The sequence below is a fragment of the Thalassophryne amazonica genome, chromosome 1 (assembly GCF_902500255.1).
Source record: "Thalassophryne amazonica chromosome 1, fThaAma1.1, whole genome shotgun sequence".
Lineage (NCBI taxonomy): Eukaryota > Metazoa > Chordata > Actinopteri > Batrachoidiformes > Batrachoididae > Thalassophryne > Thalassophryne amazonica.
Genome location: NC_047103.1, coordinates 71,300,871 through 71,315,118, shown reverse-complemented (window position 1 = coordinate 71,315,118; position 14,248 = coordinate 71,300,871). Strand labels below are relative to the sequence as shown.

The window sequence follows — 14,248 nt, the reverse complement described above, 5'->3', positions numbered from 1 at the left end:
TCACAGAGCTAGTTTGCCCAATGGAGCATTTGTAAATTTGTCTGAGGTGAGTGTTTATAGGCTAACACTAGTCTAGCCTTTTAGCAACAGGCTGTGTTAGCTTATGCTATCGGAATGTTAGTAACTAAGCCCACTGAGTTGTTTATATTTGTAAATTACTTCGTCTGTTTTTATCTTTTTTTTTATGCAATAATTCGGTACTATACATTTTTGTATTGTTACTGCTCTGGCTACAAGAACATTTTTTTTTAAATAACTAACAATTTTTTTTTTTGCTTTATTTTTTAAACTGATTGTTTTCACAAGTAATCAGACTATAATGAAAGGACCAAAGCACTGGTTTATATTGCTGAAACATTAGCCTGTATCTTCATATTTTAAGAAAATATGTCTTCACTTGCCCCACATCAGGAAATTTTTTATAAACATTCACCATGCAGCAAAAAAACAAACCAAAACAAAACAAAAAACAAAACAAACAAAAAAGTGCCAAGAGCACTACTTGGACATTTCAGTCCTATTAACCTTCCAGTAAGTGCTCTCTTGTTGCGTGTGTGAATAGGAAGCCAAAAAGAAAAATGACAAAGGTACTCTGTTAAGGGGATATATATATATACAGTGAGGAAAATAAGTATTTGAACACCCTGCGATTTTGCAAGTTCTCCCACTTAGAAATCATGGAGGGGTCTGAAATTTTCATCTTAGGTGCATGTCCACTGTGAGAGACATAATCTAAAAACAAAAATCCGGAAATCACAATGTATGATTTTTTTAAATAATTGATTTGTATGTTACTGCTGCAAATAAGTATTTCAACAAATGTGAAAATCAATGTTAATATTTGGTACAGTAGCATCTGTTTGCAATTACAGAGGTCAAATGTTTCCTGTAGTTTTTCACCAGGTTTGCACACACTGCAGCATGGATTTTGGTCCATTCCTCCATACAGATCTTCTCTAGATCAGCCAGGTTACTGGGCTGTCACTGAGAAACATGGAGTTTGAGCTTCCTCCAAAGATTTTCTATTGGGTTTAGGTCTGGAGACTGGCTAGGCCACTCCAGAACTTTGATATGCTTCTTACGGAGCCACTCCTTGGTTATCCTGGCTGTGCGCTTCGGGTCATTGTCATGTTGGAAGACCCATCCACGACCCATTTTCAATGCTCTAACTGAGGGAAGGAGGTTGTTCCCCAAAATCTCGCAATACATGTGCAGAAAAACACCCCCAAAGCATGATGCTTCCACCCCCATGCTTCACAGTAGGGATGGTGTTTTTGGGATGGTCCTCAGCATTCTTCTTCCTCCAAACATGGCAAGTGGAATTAAGACCAAAAAGTTCTATTTTGGTCTCATCTGACCACATAACTTTCTCCCATGACTCCTCTGGATCATCCAAATGGTCATGGGCAAACTTAAGACGGGCCTGGACGTGTGCTGATTTAAGCAGGGGAACCTTCCGTGCATGCATGATTTTAACCCATGACGTCTTAGTGTATTACCCGCAGTAACCTTGGAAACAGTGGTGCCTGCTCTCTTCAGGTCGTTGACCAGCTGCTCCTGTGCAGTTCTGGGCTGATTCCTCACCTTTCTTAGGATCACTGATACGCCACGAGGTGGGAGCTTGCATGGAGCCCCAGTCCGAGGGAGATTGACAGTCATGTTTAGCTTCTTCCATTTTCTAATAATTGCTCCAACAGTTCATCTGTTTTCACCAAGCTGCTTGGCAATTGCCCCATAGCCCTTTTCAGCTTTGTGGAGGTCTACAATTTTGTCTCTGGTGTCTTTGGACAGCTCTTTGGTCTTAGCCATGTTAGTAGTTGGAGTCTTACTGATTGTGTGGGGTGGACAGGTGTCTTTATGCAGCCAGTGACCTCAAATAGGTGCTTCTAATTTGGAATAATAAGTGGAGTGTAGGTGGACTTTTTAGAGGCGGACTAACAGGTCTTTGAGGGCCAGAATTTCTGCTGATTGGCAGGTGTTCAAATACCTATTTGCAGCAGTTACATGCAAATAAATTATTAAAAAATCATACATTGTGTTTTCCAGATTTTTTATTTTTTTTAGATTATGTCTCTCACAGTGGACATGCACCTGAGATGAAAATTTCAGACCCCTCCATGATTTCTAAGTCGGAGAACTTGCAAAATCGCAGGGTGTTCAAATACTTATTTTCCTCACTGTATATGCAAAACCCAGTAGGTGTTTTTTTTAATGGAGAAAAATGCAGTTGAAAATGGAGATTAAAAGGAAACCATATTCGGAAATGCACAGACTTTCATCAATAAAATTAAAACAGTATATTCAAATTCTTTCATATTTTGCACACTGATGGTCCCCTTGACAGCCAAGTACATGTTATATATATACACACAAAAGGGCACAGACACGCTCGGTCTAAAAGGCTGTTTAGCAATCTTGATATGAAACTACATATCCCCCTTGTGCTCTTGATCCTTCCCTGCACCTTTCTTTATGTGGATATTTATCCATTCCGGGAGCTCTCTGTCATGTTTAACATATTCAAAAACACTTCCTGTCCTGTGGTAATTTCTCCAAAGCCTTAAACTGGCATTGACTTGGGACCTCCTAAGCGCACAAAGGAGGAATTGCATGCCATTCATGAAAAATCTGAGGTGCCTGTAACACCTCGTACACCTGTCACTACAACTATTCACACGTCAGGTGTCAGTGAAATTCCAGGTGACTCACACAAACATCCAACAGTGCTTGCTGAACATTTAGAAAAGGTGGACGTCTGTGCTGTTAGCATGAAAACAGTGAGCAGACAACCACTTTCGAGCTGGTTGTGAAATTTTTCTAAGCAGCCCCAAGAGTGTGGCATTGCAAAGCAACACATATGCGGTGTGAATCCCCCCCTCAACACGTGCCGTGCATGTGTATCGCGTGTGTGTTGCATGGCCTTACAACTGTCCACTGTGACGCACGTGTGTCTGCTTGCTGTCCTCACATGCGAATACATAAAAACATATAGCGCTGTTGTGACAGGCTGCAGCGAGTGAGCGCACGGCGCACACACTGACAGGCTGCCCCAGGTGAAATGGACCGTCAGATCATGTGAATACACAGCAGGTGAGCTGAATGTCACGTCACCCACCTGAGCACTCTTCCACATGACGCAGTGTCTGTCCTGCGGTGCACCGCCCACAGGACGTGTGTCGGGCCGGACATGTGTTGGGCCAACAGATGTGGACATGATAAGAGTGCACTGCTTCATTCATGTCATGTCATGAATGTACGTCTATGACCATGGGTCATCTACAAAGGAACAGACGGTTCATACTTGTAATAGCCGCTCAATAAGGGATTCAATAAAATGTGGTGTTTTTTATGGTGTGTGCAGAGGTGCAATGTGGTGCAATACGTTCCAGCTGCTCACACTGTGTAACCATGCATCCCTCATGACAGCAGGTGGAATGATCCGTGGTTCCCTATTTCGTGTTTGGTTCATGGATTTTCTTCTGGTTTCTGCATCTTTCGTGTTACGTGTGAAGGGGCCCTAAGAGAAACAACCTATACAAGTTCTTAACAATTGCTGAAAACTCACTTTCTTACTCAGCATTCTTAAGGAAAATAATTTAAAAAGTTTTTCTGCAATATCTTATAGTCAAACATTATATGAATTCTTTGCCTTGATAAAAGTAGCAAATGGTGCAAGAATAAATTCTGACAAAAAGTAAGATGTTTGTTATTGCTTTTAGACTTGCATGCAACATCCTTCTCACTCAGCTATGGAAATAAATTGCCATTTGAGATACAGGGTATGGTTACAGACAAAATGGAGGCATTGTTTCCTGAAACAATTTCAATATACATATGTTTATATTCCTGGAAATGGGACTGATGCAATGCTCTTTCCACATAAAAATTTTAAGCAAACTGCAGTTTCTTTAAAATTCAGCAACACTGCCCAAGTCACAACAACAGGCTAACATTGGTCCTATTTAATAGACCCTTTATGGCCCTCTGTATGGTTAAGAATCCACTTTAAGATTTTTATCCTGTTTTATTGGGTTGAATGCATTTGTACTTAATAACAATATATTTCTGATTTGCTGGTTAGATATTCTCCCCCAGATATACTCACTCAGACTGGTCTTCTACTTATTGCAACACCAAAATGAAAAGCTATATTGATGTGACATTCGATAGCACTGGCCTCCACCTCTGAAACAGTCATCCATTGGAAATTAAGACATTATGCTTGGCATATAACAAATTTTTGCTTTTTGCATATTGCCCCATCTTAGTTTCTGGTTTGTGTATGAATTAATTTGTGTGTCTTTCAGTAATAAATAACTAATGGCTTAGGGGTTAGCACTGTTGCCACATGGCAAGAAGATCATGGGATTGCTTCCCACCTGGGACCTTTCTATGTGGAGTCTGCATGTTCTCCCTGTGTTTGTATGGGTTCCATCCGGGTGCTCCGGCTTCCTCTGACATTCAAAGACATGCAGGTTAGGTGAATCTGAAACTTTAAACTCACCATAGGTGTGCGTGTGGGTGTGAAGGTGTTTGTCTGTCTGTATGTGGCCCTGTGACAGACTGGCAACCTGCCCAGGGTGTACCCTGCCTAACACCCTATGACTGCTGGGATAGGCTCCAGTCCTCCCTGTGATCCTTAATTGGAGTAAGCAGGTATAGAAAATGGATGGATGGATAACCCAAAACCCAGACAGAGCTTTAATTCATTTGAAAGCTTGACTCTTAGTCTTGTCCATCCAAATTAGAAGTCCCAAAAACCAGTTTTATTTGTTATTATCTATCGTCCACCTGGTCGTTACTGTGAGTTTCTCTGTGAATTTTCAGACCTTTTGCCTGACTTAGTGCTTAGCTCAGATAAGATAATTATAGTGGGCGATTTTAACATCCACACAGATGCTGAGAATGACAGCCTCAACACTGCATTTAATCTATTATTAGACTCTATTAGCTTTGCACAAAAAGTAAATGAGTCCACCCACCACTTTAATCATATCTTAGATCTTGTTCTGACTTATGGTATGGAAATAGAAGACTTAACAGTATTCCCTGAAAACTCCCTTCTGTCTGATCATTTCTTAATAACATTTACATTTACTCTGATGGACTACCCAGCAGTGGGGAATAAGTTTCATTACACTAGAAGTCTTTCAGAAAGCGCTGTAACTAGGTTTAAGGATATGATTCCTTCTTTATGTTCTCTAATGCCATATACCAACACAGTGCAGAGTAGCTACCTAAACTCTGTAAGTGAGATAGAGTATCTCGTCAATATATTTTACATCCTCATTGAAGACAACTTTGGATGCTGTAGCTCCTCTGAAAAAGAGAGCTTTAAATCAGAAGTGCCTGACTCCGTGGTATAACTCACAAACTCGTAGCTTAAAGCAGATAACCCGTAAGTTGGAGAGGAAATGGCGTCTCACTAATTTAGAAGATCTTCACTTAGCCTGGAAAAAGAGTCTGTTGCTCTATAAAAAAAAGCCCTCCGTAAAGCTAGGACATCTTTCTACTCATCACTAATTGAAGAAAATAAGAACAACCCCAGGTTTCTTTTCAGCACTGTAGCCAGGCTGACAAAGAGTCAGAGCTCTATTGAGCTGAGTATTCCATTAACTTTAACTAGTAATGACTTCATGACTTTCTTTGCTAACAAAATTTTAACTATTAGAGAAAAAATTACTCATAACCATCCCAAAGACGTATCGTTATCTTTGGCTGCTTTCAGTGATGCCGGTATTTGGTTAGACTCTTTCTCTCCGATTGTTCTGTCTGAGTTATTTTCATTAGTTACTTCATCCAAACCATCAACATGTTTATTAGACCCCATTCCTACCAGGCTGCTCAAGGAAGCCCTACCATTATTTAATGCTTCGATCTTAAATATGATCAATCTATCTTTGTTAGTTGGCTATGTACCACAGGCTTTTAAGGTGGCAGTAATTAAACCATTACTTAAAAAGCCATCACTTGACCCAGCTATCTTAGCTAATTATAGGCCAATCTCCAACCTTCCTTTTCTCTCAAAAATTCTTGAAAGGGTAGTTGTAAAACAGCTAACTGATCATCTGCAGAGGAATGGTCTATTTGAAGAGTTTCAGTCAGGTTTTAGAATTCATCATAGTACAGAAACAGCATTAGTGAAGGTTACAAATGATCTTCTTATGGCCTCGGACAGTGGACTCATCTCTGTGCTTGTTCTGTTAGACCTCAGTGCTGCTTTTGATACTGTTGACCATAAAATTTTATTACAGAGATTAGAGCATGCCATAGGTATTAAAGGCACTGCGCTGCGGTGGTTTGAATCATATTTGTCTAACAGATTACAATTTGTTCATGTAAATGGGGAATCTTCTTCACAGACTAAAGTTAATTATGGAGTTCCACAAGGTTCTGTGCTAGGACCAATTTTATTCACTTTATACATGCTTCCCTTAGGCAGTATTATTAGACGGTATTGCTTAAATTTTCATTGTTACGCAGATGATACCCAGCTTTATCTATCCATGAAGCCAGAGGACACACACTAATTAGCTAAACTGCAGGATTGTCTTACAGACATAAAGACATGGATGACCTCTAATTTCCTGCTTTTAAACTTAGATAAAACTGAAGTTATTGTACTTGGCCCCACAAATCTTAGAAACATGGTGTCTAACTAGATCCTTACTCTGGATGGCATTACCCTGACCTCTAGTAATACTGTGAGAAATCTTGGAGTCATTTTTGATCAGGATATGTCATTCAAAGCGCATATTAAACAAATATGTAGGACTGCTTTTTTGCATTTACGCAATATCTCTAAAATCAGAAAGGTCTTGTCTCAGAGTGATGCTGAAAAACTAATTCATGCATTTATTTCCTCTAGGCTGGACTATTGTAATTCATTATTATCAGGTTGTCCTAAAAGTTCCCTAAAAAGCCTTCAGTTAATTCAAAATGCTGCAGCTAGAGTACTGACGGGGACTAGAAGGAGAGAGCATATCTCACCCATATTGGCCTCTCTTCATTGGCTTCCTGTTAATTCTAGAATAGAATTTAAAATTCTTCTTCTTACTTATAAGGTTTTGAATAATCAGGTCCCATCTTATCTTAGGGACCTCGTAGTACCATATCACCCCAATAGAGCGCTTCGCTCTCAGACTGCAGGTTTACTTGTAGTTCCTAGGGTTTGTAAGAGTAGAATGGGAGGCAGAGCCTTCAGCTTTCAGGCTCCTCTCCTGTGGAACCAGCTCCCAATTCAGATCAGGGAGACAGACACCCTCTCTACTTTTAAGATTAGGCTTAAAACTTTCCTTTTTGCTAAAGCTTATAGTTAGGGCTGGATCAGGTGACCCTGAACCATCCCTTAGTTATGCTGCTATAGACGTAGACTGCTGGGGGGTTCCCATGATGCACTGTTTCTTTCTCTTTTTGCTCTGTATGCACCACTCTGCATTTAATCATTAGTGATCGATCTCTGCTCCCCTCCACAGCATGTCTTTTTCCTGGTTCTCTCCCTCAGCCCCAACCAGTCCCAGCAGAAGACTGCCCCTCCCTGAGCCTGGTTCTGCTGGAGGTTTCTTCCTGTTAAAAGGGAGTTTTTCCTTCCCACTGTAGCCAAGTGCTTGCTCACAGGGGGTCGTTTTGACCGTTGGGGTTTTACATAATTATTGTGGCCTTGCCAAACAATATAAAGCGCCCTGGGGCAACTGTTTGTTGTGATTTGGCGCTATATAAAAAAAATTGACTGATTGATTGATTGATATCTCTGTTATTTGGTAGAATGGCCTAAGTGGTGGATTATTCCTCTGAGTCTGGCCTGCATGAGGTTTCTTTTTCAAAAAAATACCAGAGGGGGTTTTTCCCCTTACCACTGTCACCTGTGTGCTTGCTCGGGGGGGTAAAGGTTACACCTTATCCATGTGAAGCACCTTAAGACAGCTTTGAGATTTAGTGCTATATAAATAAATTGAACTGAAATTGAATTGAATTTTATTCACACTGAAATTTTTCAGAATGAGAATTTAGAATTGAATTTATTGCTCAGTACATTCGCAGATACAAGGAATTTAATCTGGTGTTATTGGTGCATGAACAATAAAAATTTAGGGGAAATGATGGTCTAGTGGTTAAAGCGTTGGGCTTGAGACCAGAGGATCCTCGGTTGAAATCCCAGCCTGACCGGAAAGTCACTAAGGCCCTTGGGCAAGGTCCTTAATCCCCTAGTTGCTCCTGTTGTGCAGTGAGTACCTTGTATGGCAGCACCCTCACGCCAGGGTGAATGTGAAGCATTATTTGTAAAGCACTTTGAGCAGCTATATAAATGCAGTCCATTTAAGAAAAGAAAAGAAAAAAAAACACTTCTGTAAAGTATTAAAATTAAAATAGGCAAAATTATATAATGGCTGAGTGGATCCTTGTCATTTGATTGGTGGGTTGTATGTCATGTGACATTGAAGCTTTTCAGGTTTCAAATCCCGCAAAACCTCGGAGAGGTCGCTGCGCTGCGAGATCTCAGTAACATTGAGAACTGCATTGAGACGCTCTGATCACGCTTCACTTTAACCACTGCACACGGACAACACCATTAACATCACAACATAAAACTATTTTTATATTGTGCCTAAAACTCTTGTGAATATATTCTCTGGGTTTTTAGACGTTGTTATTGCGTTTATTTTATGTAAACATGGGAGAATCACAGGCTGTCTCTCCGTTATTTTCAATGGGAGCTGCTGTGAGCTACGCTCGCTTCCTGTTCATGTCGTTCTGGGGGAAAGTGAAGTTTGCTCTTTAACGGCTTGATTATTGTTCTTTACAACACTGTTTGTCCTCTTTCTTCCAGACTAATATATATAATATGTCTGAAATTCGGTTTGCGCTCAATAAATTCCACACAAATTAAATGTAAAAGACACGGATTATTTGTTCTAATTGTTTTCGCAAGTTTTCAGGGTATCATGCAGCAGTCTCTTATTAACGTGATGAAAAGCATAAAAATGGCATTTTTGTAGTATAATATTAATTTACAATTGTCATTGTTTGGATTCTCTATGTTGTTTTGACTGCAGCGACTCTCTGGCACGCAAGGGATTATGTGATACGTGAAAACCCCGAATGAATTATTCATACTATTGACTGTTGTGTTTCATTAATCGTGCAATAGTTCGTTTCAGCGTGCAATTTTGGAGCCATATGAAATTTGCTATTCCACACCCGGCCATTGCGCGGGCTCACACAACCGGGGGCGGCTTTTACCCAAACATAGTGGACGAAGATTTGAAGGAGCTAATTGACGGTGCTAATCCTTCTAACACACACACACACACACACATACAAACACAAATCCTCTCCGCTGTAAGCTGTCTGGAGGCATGAAGAGCTGTTAGTTTGAAAAGCTGACGTGATTTTTCACTGGACTGAGGAACTACACAAAGTCAGTGCACGGCCTCATGGACTACGAGGTCTGTTAGAAAAGTATCGGACCTTTTTATTTTTTTCAAAAACAATATGGATTTGAATCACGTGTGATTGCATCAGCCAAGCTTGAACCTTCGTGCGCAGAATTCCTCCGCACGTCTGTCTCAATGTGCCGAAAAAGTGCTGATGTCCACATCTTCCGCAATTCCTGTGGTAGTCAGACGACATCCCGGATCAACACAGCGTCCAGTTTGGAAATGAATGGCACATTCCACTGTTACAGGAGTTTTTGTCATGGAAAGAGGAGCGGAGGAATTCCGCGCGTCGCAGTGGAGCCGCATGGCGCAAAGCAACGCCGTGATGAAGCCTCACAGGACATATTCTGACATGTCCAGCTCAGGTACAATTTCTCGGATAGTCACACAACTGAAAAGCCACCGAAAGCCGTCTGAAAGCCATCTGAAAGCCATCCTGTGAGACCAACACGGAGGTGGTTTTGTCCCGCGCCATGAACGGCTCCGTGGTGCATCCCTCCGCTTCTCTTTCCATGAAAAAAACTCCTGTAACAGTGGAATGTGCCGAAAAAGTACTGATGTCCACGTCTTCTGACATTTTTGTGTAAGTCAGACAACGTCCCGGATCAACAAAGCCTTCACGTTGGAAATGATCTGGTTGATTCAGCCTGTCGATCGGCACTCGGAGTGCGCCGCGCTCTCAGCAGCTGTGGGCAGTCTTTAAACCGGCTGGAGCACTCCTTAATCTGTGTAATCCCCATAAAATCGTCCCTGAAAGCCATCTGAATTTTCCGAATGGTGTCCACCTGGAGGTCTCTCACAGTTTCTGGAAAAATTTGATGCAGCAAAACTCCAAATCGTTCAGACATTTTATTCGCAATAAAAATCCGACGAGAGGGGTGGACCACTGCTCACACAAAGCCTGCTCACAGGCGAATGACACAACCGACAGGCGTGAAAAAACTCACGCATGCGCACGAAGGTTCAAGCTTGGCTGATGCAATCACACGTGATTCAAATCCATATGGTTTTTGAAAAAATAAAAAGGTCAGATAATTTTCTAACAGACCTCGTACATTGTTGCAATGTTGGACTCCTATTTAAAGTTCATGTTGGACTGTTAAGCACCAGTGGAAGACTAAATGTAAGTCCCTTTTCTGTTGTTTATAAATAATAAAATATCAAATGACAAGGATCCATTTTAGCTGTTATATAAAACAAATAATGAATGTTTTTCATTATTTCATGAGGTGAAAGCAGTAACATTCCATTCAACTTGGCTTCGCCTCGTTGAATGGAATGTTCCAGCTTTCACCAAATTAAATATTCATACCATTGAACTCCTAAACATTCATTATTTGTACACTATATTCATTATTAAATAAATATAATGTAATAAAATGGGACTGAGCTAAAATAAGTGATTGAAGTACAGATGTGCAGCACCATGTTTTCATGTTGTGATTGATGTGTATGATGCAATCTTTGTTTTTTAGTTTTTATCTTATTACATATCCAATGACCATATACACTGAAGATGTGGAGAGAAGCGGCTAAGATGACAATCAAACAAAAGAGACCAGTTTAAAAAATGTTTTTGTGTTCATATAGAATAACTATTTATCATTCTAGTTTGCTGCCAAAGGCTTTGCTGTAAGCCTTTATGTCATCCGAAGTGCATATCAGAATAAAAGAAGATAAATATGAACAGACAGGAAACAGCTGCTGACACAACACAAAACAACACAGGAAAACAAACAGAACCCAAAGAGGATGACATAACACAGAAGGAGAAAATGGATTTGACTGTAATTTAAAAGACAACGGAAGAACAGAAATACAGGCAGTTTTCCCACAAAGAAACAGATATGAAAATAAGATGGAGAAAAAGAACAATGTGAGACAGTGCCAACATCAACTGAAGAGAAAATAACATCCAGACTTCATTGGAAATTTATATTCATTGTTATTTATGTATATATTTTAAATAAATATATATTTTAATTAAAACAATGTTACTAATTACATTATAATGCCATAAATGGCTGCAACTTCAATTTGGAGAGTACCCCTTAAGCCCTAGAGCCTATTTCACTAAAATCACATACTCATACATTTATGATTTATTTCTCAGCTTGCACAAGGCCAAAAATGTAAGTTTGGATCAGCTAAAAGACAGTTCCTAGGGGATGTTGTGGATGCAAAAAAAATTGAAAGTAAATAATACTTGGTAGGAGTAAATGAGGGATTTTTTCCCAAAAAATGAATTCCGATTTATGTCTTTATTTGTTTGGTGCTTCAGCTGTGGTTAGTTGATATGTGATTGAAGTGGATACTTTTGTAGAGGAGACTTCGCTTGACATTTTGATGTATAATAAGTGTATGTTGGTGTCAGCATTGGTTAGTTCAAATGTTCCAAAATAGGGTTTAAGAGGTTAAATACCTCAGTGAAGGTGCTGGAATCACTTAATGCTATCACTTACGTCATAGCATTCTACCATATCCAGGAGACAAATAACTTGTTTTTGATCATCGAACTGAGGGGATGTCTCTTCCACTCACAAATTCAGTTTTCAGAAGAGAGTTTGATGTAATGTTGCTAAAGTCTTTTTTTTGTTCATGCATTGCTGTAGTGTAGATGCAGCCAGTCTGCTCTGTATAAGCCTGATCCCGTCAGATCTCAGAAACTATGCAGTGTGGGGCCTGGTTAGTACTTGGATGGGAGACCTCTTCGGAACACCAGGGGCTGTGTGTTTCTCCCAACCTGGTCTCACAGCAAGTCATGCTTCAGCAGCACAAAATATACATTAATCTATTGGTTCATGACATTGTGACGAAAAGCGCCTCATTTTCATCACGGCAACACAAATTAATTCTCATTCATTCCGTGATGGCTGCACAAAATTAAAAGTGAAGCGTGGGGGTCGGGGTTGTTATGGTTAGGGTGGGAGGAAGGAGTAAGATTAGGTTATGGTTAAGGTTAGGGTTGGGGGTGGGAGTAGGGTTAGGAATAGTGAGTTAAAAAAGCTCTGTCACGAAAATTTGACTCATTTGGGCATGGGAGCACAAAAAAAGAAAAAAGAAAAGTGAGACTGGGCTGGTTTCTCCAGGTAAAACTGGAGTTGTGTCAGGAAGGTGATAACCCCCAAAACGTGAATTAGCTGCAAATTATGACTTATCTGCAAACCGTTAATTGCAAAAAGTGACTACTAAAAATATATCTCCCAAAAAGTGAACCCAGGTCTCACAAAACGTGAATATCATTATTAATAGACATATATATATTTATATATATATATATATATATATATTTTTTTTTTTTCATTTTAAGTAGTTTATGGAGTTCAGTTTACGGATCAATTACTGCAGGAAATCTTGATCGCAAACCCTATCACTGCAAAAATGTTTGGGTTTTTTTTGGGGGGGGGGTCCTCACAGTCGGTGAAGTGTTGAGGTGATCCTAGCAGCTGTCACTTCTGTTGTCAAGCGCCCGGCCCCTCTGGGTGTGTCCCGCTCCAGGGACAGTGTGATCAGGTGAAGAGTTTGACTAGGACGGTTCACCTGTCAAACTCACAGAGGACAGAAACCTCCCCCTCCGGTAAACAGCTCAATAATTTTAAGAGAAATGCTGTAGAAAAACAAACAGCGATAGTTTCTAACCTCTGGAGTGGCAGAGAAGTATGTGAGGGTAGTGCAGGACATGCACAAGAATAGTGTGACAGTGGTGAAATGCACAGCAGGAATGACAGACTCATTCATAGTGGAAGTGGGATTACACCAAGGATCAGCTCTGAGACCTTTCTTGTTTGCAATGGTTCTGGACAGGTTCACTGATGAGACCAGACAGGAGTCTCCTTGGACTATGATGTTTTTGCAGATGACATTATCATCTGTAGTGAGAGTAGAGAACAGGCTGAGTCTAGTCTGGAAAGGTAGAGATACGCTCTGGAGAGACGGGGAATGGAAGCCAGTTGGAGCAGCACTGAGTGAATGAGAGGGAGCCCAATGGAATACTGCGGTTACAAGGAGTAGAAGTGGTGAAAATAGGTGAGTTTAAATACTTGGGGCCAACTGTCCAATGTAATGGAGAGTGTGGTAGAGAGGTGAAGAAGAGAGTGCAGGCAGGGTGGAGTGGGTGGGGAAAGACGGTAGGAGTGATTTGTGATAGATGAATTAAGAATGAACATATCAGAGGAACAACTCAGGTGGGACAGTTTGAAATGTCCCATTTTTGTCCCATAATGTCCCATATTTGGAGACAAAGTCAGAGAGGCGAGATTGAGATGGTTTGGGCATGTGCAGAGGAGGGACCCAGGGTATATAGGGAGAAGGACGCTGAGGATGGAGATGTCAGGCAGGAGGAGGAGAGGAGGGCCAAAGAGGAGGTTTATGGATGTGCTGAGGGAGGACGTGCAGGTGGTTGGTGTAACAGAGGAAGATACAGAGGACAGGGTGCGAGATGGAAAAAACTGATCTACTGTGGCAACCCCTAACAGGAGCAGCTGAAAGAAGAAGTAGTAAGAACAAAAATTTAAGACTTCTTTTAGCGCTCACCATGTTTGAACATTACATTCTGACATGGCGTATTAAATTTCTGCTTGAAAGTTGGTTGATTCTGCTACATTTATCACCATGAGCCTGTTTGCCTGTAGCTTCTCCTCAGTTATTGGTTAAATTATCTGGCTCTTGAACTGCGCTATTTCAGAACAATCACTGTGTCTCTCTGGCATGTAGCATGGTAAGCTAGTTAGAGGTATGGATCATTTAATTGGTATTTGTTGCCACCTACAATTGAGGATGAATTTGACATAAATGTGTAGACCATAAGATAA

The 14,248-nt window shown here is 40.6% G+C and overlaps 1 protein-coding gene and 1 pseudogene across 1 annotated transcript in view; one reads left to right on the top strand and one right to left on the bottom strand.

Annotated features, from left to right (window-relative positions):
- Window positions 1–14,248, bottom strand: part of olfm3a (olfactomedin 3a) — a 189,223-nt gene that overhangs the window by 41,077 nt on the left and 133,898 nt on the right. The window lies entirely within an intron of this gene.
- Window positions 12,053–12,171, top strand: LOC117521336 (annotated as a pseudogene).